The following is an 8222-nucleotide window of genomic DNA, read 5'->3' as shown; positions in this document are numbered from 1 at the left end:
GCCCACCATAAAAAATTCCATGGGAACCTTTTGTCTTAACGATCACCATATCCCACCAATTCTCATCGAATTCAATAGATCCCCTCTCCAGCTCCGACCTCAAATTCTTCCAACGAAATCAGACCGCCGGAGACTAAAATGGAGGAGAAATCCTAATCCAAATTCAAATGCTTCCAGTTCAAGCTCGCGGTGATGGTCGGCGGAGGAAATGAATTTTTCTTTCTCTGGATCGAGTTTGAGACGGATCGCGAGTTTGAGAGGAGATTGATTTTTTTTTTCTCTGTTTCACCAAAAAAATATGGTCCAATGGAAAACCGACACGTCACACAAATTTGAGTATCACAAGTATCAGTACACTGATACGTATCAGACCCAATATAGTGGTTTGGTCCATTATAAAATATTTTTTGGGCTAATGATACTCAAAAAATATCACCGGTGGTCATGGTTCTAGTTTCAATAAAGTTTCAAGAACACAAGATTAACAAGAATAACTCTCTTATTAATGTCTTAGGAAAATAACTCAAAACCTAAGCTCTCAAACTCTATTCTCTCAACTCTTTGGGTTACCACACCTTGGTACCTCTATTTATATAAAACTCTCAAGACCTAATCCTAACTCAATTAGGACTTACAACTTCTAGAATATTCTAGATAACTCCTAGAATATTTAAGCTAATCTTCCTTTTATTAAGTAACTTATTGCTCAAGTTACTTAACCTTCAAGCTTACTCCAACATTCTCCCCTTTAAGCTTGAAGTCTTCTCTTGGCACACCTTGAACTCCAATGAGCTTTCTCATCTCTCCAAACTTGACTCTTCCAAGCGCCTTAGTCAATATGTCCGCTTTCTGTTCTTCACCGGGAACATGTTCAACTTCAATTTGACCATTCTCAACGCACTCGCGTATAAAATGATACTTCCGGTGGATATGCTTACTTCTAGCATGAAACACCGGGTTTTTAGTGAGTGCAATTGCTGACTTGTTATCAACTCGTATGGTTACTCTTTCACATGCCGTTCCAATGACTTCAGCAAACAACTCTTGGAGCCAAATGGCTTGCTTGGCTGCCTCCGTAGTCGCCATAAACTCAGCCTCACATGAAGAGAGTGCAACTACTTGTTGTTTTTGGGAACACCATGTAATTGGACACTCATTAAGGTAGAAGACATGGCCTGCGGTACTCTTACCATCATCAACATCTACACTATGGCTATTATCACTATAGCCTACCAGTCCTGTTCCCGCTTCATTCTTAAAGTAGAGACCGTGAAAGAGAGTTCCTTGAAGATACCTTAAAATTTGTTTTAGCACAGCCCCATGTGACTCTTTTGGTTCTTGTAGATATCTACTCAAAGTCCCAACACAATAAGGAAGATCTGGTCTAGTGTGGAGTAATTATCTAAGGCAACCAACAACTCTTCTATAATCTTGTCCATTGACAATCTTCTCATCTTGTGCCTTAGAGAGTTCCAAACCGGCGGTCATAGGTATGTGTACTGCCTTGCATTCACTCATCCCGACTTCTTCAAGTATCTTCTTTGCATATCTCTCCTGTTTTAAAACGATTCCATCCTCTCCTTGAATAACCTCATAGCCTAAATCACTCATCTCGAATTTTCCCGCCATTCTTTTCTTAAAGTCAACTACGATCTCCAAGGTAGACCCGGTAACAAGTAAATCATCAACGTATACTGCTACAATTAGAAGACTCTCTACTTCTTGTTTCCTGTATAGTGAAGGTTCCTTGGAGCACTTTTCAAAGCTTAAGTCCTTGAGAATTTCATTTAGTTTGATGTTCCAAGCCCGTGGAGCTTGTCTTAATCCATAGAGAGCTTTGTGAAGTTTGTAAACTTTCTTCTCACTTCCTTTGACTACAAAACCCTCGGGCTGAGTGACGTAAACATCTTCTTTCAACTCACCATGGAGAAACACCGTTTTAACATCGAGATGATGCACTTCCCATCTATTTGAAGCCGCTAAAGCAATAATGAACCGAACTGTCTCAATACGAGCCACGGGAGCAAAGACTTCATCGAAGTCTATACCATGTTTTTGTACATAACCCTTCGCCACCAGCCTTGCCTTGTGTTTGTTCCAGCTCCCATCTGAATTACGCTTCAACTTAAAGACCCACTTCAATCCAATTGGCTTGACATTGACGGGAAGATCAACCAAGGTCCAAGTCTTGTTTTTATTTATGGAGAGAATTTCTTCTTCGCATGCATCTCTCCATTTTTTCTTATTGTTTGCTTCTTGAAAATCCCATGGTTCCTCATTGATCACCATCAAAAGTTGCTCTCCTTCGATCTCCCCTAATAACACATAGTCATTCAAATACTTTGGCTTTGTTATTTCTCTTCCGGATCTCCTTAGAACAGGCACGGGCTGTGGTGTTTGTTCTTGGTCAATTCCCACAGTTTCATCAAAATCCTCATCTTCTTCCTCATCGACATTGTTACTATCTCCTCTGTTTTCCTCTGTTTCCTCTCTCTCAACAATGGTATCAATATCTCTGATTCCATAATTAGCCCAAATTCCCACAGTTTCATCAAAATCCTCATCTTCTTCCTCATCGACATTGTTACTATCTCCTCTGTTTTCCTTTGTTTCCTCTTTCTCAACAATGGTATCAATATCTCTGATTCCATGATTTCTAAATTCTCCCAACACGAACTCTCCACCTCTATATGTTCTGAAAGTCTTAATGGTTTTTTCGGTTTCTTGTTCTACCAAAGCCTTAAAGACTTTGAATTTCTCAAACGCTTCGTTCTTCTCTTTCAACAAGATTGACCACATGTAACGTGAATAATCATCAATTAACATGAAGACGTACCTCTTTTCCGCAACAGTGGAAGGTGAGATTGGTTCGCAAAGATCCCCATGAACAAGCTCTAATGGTTGTAACGCACGAAACAGAGTGGCTTTAGGGAACACTTTCCTTGCTTGTTTTCCAAGTAAGCATGAAGAACAATTTTCCTTATCTTTTGGTGCACTAGAGATCCTAATCACTAGCTCTTTTGTGACCATTGTCTTTATGTTCTCAAAATTAACGTGTCCTAGTCGTGCGTGCCACTTAGATGAATCACTTGTTACTTCAAGTTGTAAACACTTCGTAGTCTCAACTTCCAAATCAACCTTGTATAGCCGGTTCCTTGATCGTACCGCCTTTACCAATAAGTTTCCATCACAGTCTTGTAGAGTAAGGTAGTCTTCCTTCATTCTAATATCACATCCCGACTTCGTAGCTTGCCCTAAGCTTATAATGTTACTCTTAAGATCCGGTATGTAATAAACCTCGGCCAAGATTCTTTTCTCTCCTCCTTTGCTTACAAACAAGATTGAACCTTTTCCTTTAATGTCAATACATGAGTCATCGCCAAACCGCACTTTTCCCGTAACCAACTCGTTTAGCTTGCAAAACCATTCCCGATTTCCTGTCATATGATTACTGGCGCCATTATCCAAGTACCAAGCTTTGTCCGAGCATCCCTCAAGTTCTTTAGGTCTCGCATTCTTCTCATTAAGAAAGACCACTTCATGCATCATAAGAGACTCAGCTTCATGTGTGTCATCTTCTTCTTCTTTCTCTTGAAGCTGAACTAACTTAAGCAACTTCTTCAAAATCTTTGGCTCTTCAATGCTTACTCCCAATGATACTGACTTGGTGGCTATTTCCGAGAGTTTGCCAGCAAAATCATCAATCATATCGGTTTCCTTCATCTTTATCCTATCAAGCTCAGCCATAAGAGTTTGCAGTCTCGCTTCTCTTACCCGTTCTGCACCAAGATTCCTTGCCTTAATCGCATCCCGAACAGCCTTCGAGGTTTCATGGTCACCAACTTGTAGGATCAAAGCTTCTGGTATGGATTGAAACAAGAGTGCTCGAGCTATATCGTTTTTCTCAACATCACTCGAGTCGGGATCTATTGTTTCCCAAACCTTGTTCACACGCAGTGCTACTTTCATTCTCATGGCCCAAACAGTGTAGTTCGCCGTGTTTAACATTGGACACTGTATGGCCGACGCTCCTCCTCCTTCCTTTGGTTTACCGGTGGTTGCGATAATCTCACTTATGGTTCGTATGATCTTCGTAGTGTATTCGGATATCAAACCCTAAAGCTCTGATACCAAATCTAGTTTCAATAAAGTTTCAAGAACACAAGATTAACAAGAATAACTCTCTTATTAATGTCTTAGGAAAATAACTCAAAACCTAAGCTCTCAAACTCTATTCTCTCAACTCTTTGGGTTACCACACCTTGGTACCTCTATTTATATAAAACTCTCAAGACCTAATCCTAACTCAATTAGGACTTACAACTTCTAGAATATTCTAGATAACTCCTAGAATATTTAAGCTAATCTTCCTTTTATTAAGTAACTTATTGCTCAAGTTACTTAACCTTCAAGCTTACTCCAACAATGGTCTAAGCTCCATTCTTTTTGTACCAAAGTCAAACTAACTTTAGAAGTTATAAACTGAATTGTAAGAAATTGAAATGTTTTATATCAATGTTTTGATAAATATTTGACTAATAACAAGTAAGAACATTACGACGAGTCAAAAAAAAAAAAAAAAAAAAACATTACGACGAGTCTTTTGACTGCTGATCAAGTATTCTTTTTAGTTGATTTGCCTATGAGTCATGACGATCGAGTTAAAGTGTTTATCAAGTTTTGCAATAATACATATATTGAGTATTAATAATTAATTTATTGTGATCGACTTATATACTAATCGCAATTACGTATTATATACGCGTTGACAAAAGATGTAGAGTAATATACAAATGATTATACTTCATAACAACGTTTTCGTATTCTTTCTTCTTTTTTTTTCTTATTATAAAACCCCCAATTAAAGCATTGCAACACAAATTGTGAAACCATGATCGGTAGGCATGTGGATGCATGTTGCTTATTATAATTAAGAGGACGCGATTGAAGGAAAAGTTATTTAAAGATTAATGTGATTAAAAATAATAATAGATGGATCAATCAATGGTTAATTACTTATAATCAAAAGTTAATTAAATCGAATTAGCTAACTGTCTAAATCCTGATATCAACTTGTACCCGAATAGTTTCGTACTTTGTATTGGCCAAATTGTGTTTAACTTTATATATATTTTTAAAAAACTTTATATTAAATAATAACTTTTGTGTCTTATACACTTTAATTTGGTAACAAGTTTGAACTCCAAACTATACATACAATATTGCTTGTTTCGAACTTTCAGAGGTTCTCTCATACACAAGTCTATATAGCATACGCCTCGTCTGAAGTAAACCGATTTGATAGGCTACCATGTTTTGCATCTTCAAAGTTTGATTTGATATTATTTATTTTTACTATGTAAACGATCATTTTTAGATTCCGTATTCCAAAATAATATTAAAATTTAGTATACATATTTTAATAAAAATAAAATATAGGTTATAATTTAATATCCATACGAAGTGACAACGCTTGGTATCCGAAATGAAGGTCGACATGATCAAATAAAGTTATGAATTTGTTTAAGGTGAAGGAACTGTTAAATAAAAAGTGTTATACCCAAAAAAAGTGTTAAATAAAAAAACTATAGTGCATGAAGAGTCGTGCGTAAGAGAGAGGAGCTCTATAAATAGGGTTAGATATAGAATATATAAAGAAGCTCTATATAAATAACTAAATAGGAGATTAATGAAATCATAAAAGATGCTACTCGAAGCTTCTAAATCTAGCCAGATCAGCATCTAACAAATTCTCTTCCATATGCCACGTGAGAAAGGCAAAATTTGATCCCACACAATCTTCATTTTCATGTTTGTCGTAATAATGTCGACTCCTCTTCCTCTTATTCGTTGTAATCGTTTAATACTGCATAATCAATTAATCATATCATTTATTTGCTTCATCTCTCCTCCAAAGGCCAATCTAACTCTCTATTTCAACGCTACTTCTCCAACCAGACTCTCTTCAATGTACAGTCCTATCCGATGAACCACGGCTAGGTTTTTGTCTCCAACTTGACAATCGAACCCATTTTTTAGGTATGAATCTGTTTTTCCTTCTTCATTGATATGGCTTTCATCTTCAGCTTAAATCAGTGTGATCATGTGCGCATTAACATCCACATATATATCGTATGCATGTATTAATATTTATTATCTGTTTCTTCAAGATTGTTAATATACAAGAAAGAGGAAGGCTGAAGCTAGAGGGATCTGGGAGAAATCATAAAATTTGGGTATGTCTCTTTTTAAATCAGACATTTGTTCTGTTCTTTTAAATCATATGTATGATGTCATACAATATTTTTATATATATATATTCGATCTCCTACTAGAACATATCTGGTCTATTGTTATAGTTCCAAGTCGGGGCCACTTATCTGATAGGTGCTTGGTTTTGATGGACCTCAGTATAGGTTCTATGTTGTCGCTCTATGTTACAAGTTCAATGAGCGATTGGCCTGCATTTTTCAATAAAAAAGAATCATACTATATTGTTTGAGGTAACTTTTTGGATCTTTTATAGGTCTTCCATTTTCTTTTTTTTTGGTTATGTTCTGTTATGGCTTTAGAAAATTCAGTTTTAAAAGAATCTTAAATTGGAGATGACATTGTCTCCATATTTACTTGATATTTAATTTTCATGTGAACATTATTGTATATACTACTCCCTCCGTTTCATAATATAAGTCGTTTTAGCTTTAAGCACGCAGATTAAGAAGATCTACTTTTAAAAAGTTCAACCAATCATAAAAGAGACTGCATAATATAAATAATTATAAAATATTAAAGTAATATATAAAGTGCATAGAAACTTGAAAACGACTTATATTATGAAACAAAATGTTTTCTCCAAAACGACTTATATTATGAAACGGAGGGAGTATATAGTAGAAAGAGTTAGAGGTTCGATATATCTTCTGTATTATTTTGGTTTTCATTGCCTCATATATATGTTTACACTACAGTTCCATATTTACCTAAGAAAGGCCTTTTCACTTTGCTTTATTGTAGCTAAAAAAATGTTTAATTTGAGGTCCAAGACCTGCTTATTTATCACTCTTTCGAATTAAAGTAAAATATGTAACACTCAAGCTTGAGTTTAGACGTTTCTGAGTTTTCCTTAAGACATGACCAAGTGGGCAAATACATAAATATTGCGTACATATTCCTTATGATGTATCTATGATTCATGTGGTTGGTGCTAGAGGAGAAAAGCTCGCCTGTTTTCCATCATCATTCTGCTTAGTGCTATTGGACATTCATGAAAAATCAACATATACTCATACATGAAAGTTCATAGAAGCAATTACTTTTCATTAAGTTCTAAATAATTGAACCAGTTTTTTCATTGTGTGGTGCCAAGAAAGTTGTCATGGCCCTGAGTTAAGAATCGAGGATACTCCCAGTCTCTCAAGTACTTAAAATACATTTTAGAAACTGGAGAAAGTAAATTCTATTGCTGTAGTAAGGTACGAAAATCTTTAATCCTCAATTTTAAATTTCATCTCAAAAACAAGCAAGAGGAGGTTATACTAATGTTATTTTTTCTCAGTCATGGTGTAATGGAGTATGTGTCAGAAAGGCTCAGAGCTCATGTCATCGTTAAAAAAAAAAAACTATGCAAATTCCATAGTAATCTCTTGACGTTTTTTCCATCATAATTGATTGATATGACTTTCTTTTGGTATCCAGAAAGAAATGAAGTGATTATTAATGATTGTCTAAGTACAAGGGTCAAAAGAATTCATGACGTGCTACACAAGTCACAAGCTAATAACCTCTTTCTATATCACTCTAAATTATAATCATGGTAAAGATGGATTGATTTGAGGTTCATGAGTTTCTTACTTTGTTATAATTTTTCTAACACATAATTTAAACCCCTTAAGAAATGAGTAGGATTCAGTATTTACAGGTCGCTCTTAATTGTGTTTCTTTTTTTTCTGTTGAATTTTAATTTATATAAAAAATGTTTCAATTTACTAGCTCGAAATGGTGTTTAGAAAACTTGATGAGAAGTTTCAGCCTTTAGGCCCTTCAGTCACTTATATGTGAAATAACCAACTCAGCTCTTCTAAATTCTCTTATTCAGTCTACTTATTTTTATGTTAAAACATTGGTATATATATGAAAGCTAGATTTCTAAATATATATATTCATACCTATGTTGTGACCACAAATTAGGATCCCTAATCTAAAATTTATAGTAATACTGTTTA

General features: G+C 35.4%; 1 long non-coding RNA gene across 2 annotated transcripts; it reads left to right on the top strand.

Moving 5' to 3' along the window:
* Window positions 1-4635: 4635 nt before the first annotated feature.
* On the top strand, window positions 4636-7818 carry LOC110226179. 2 transcript variants are annotated; one of them, XR_002330260.1, is made up of 5 exons: window positions 4636-6039; window positions 6171-6236; window positions 6412-6503; window positions 7371-7472; window positions 7556-7818. It is a non-coding gene; the product is annotated as an uncharacterized LOC110226179 (long non-coding RNA). The 2 variants fall into 2 exon arrangements; XR_002330259.1 differs by having other exon boundaries at window positions 7367-7472.
* The last annotated feature ends 404 nt before the right edge of the window (window positions 7819-8222 follow it).

The sequence above is a fragment of the Arabidopsis lyrata genome (assembly GCF_000004255.2).
Source record: "Arabidopsis lyrata subsp. lyrata unplaced genomic scaffold ARALYscaffold_177, whole genome shotgun sequence".
Taxonomy (NCBI): domain Eukaryota; kingdom Viridiplantae; phylum Streptophyta; class Magnoliopsida; order Brassicales; family Brassicaceae; genus Arabidopsis; species Arabidopsis lyrata.
This window is presented reverse-complemented; position numbering and strand designations above follow the sequence as displayed.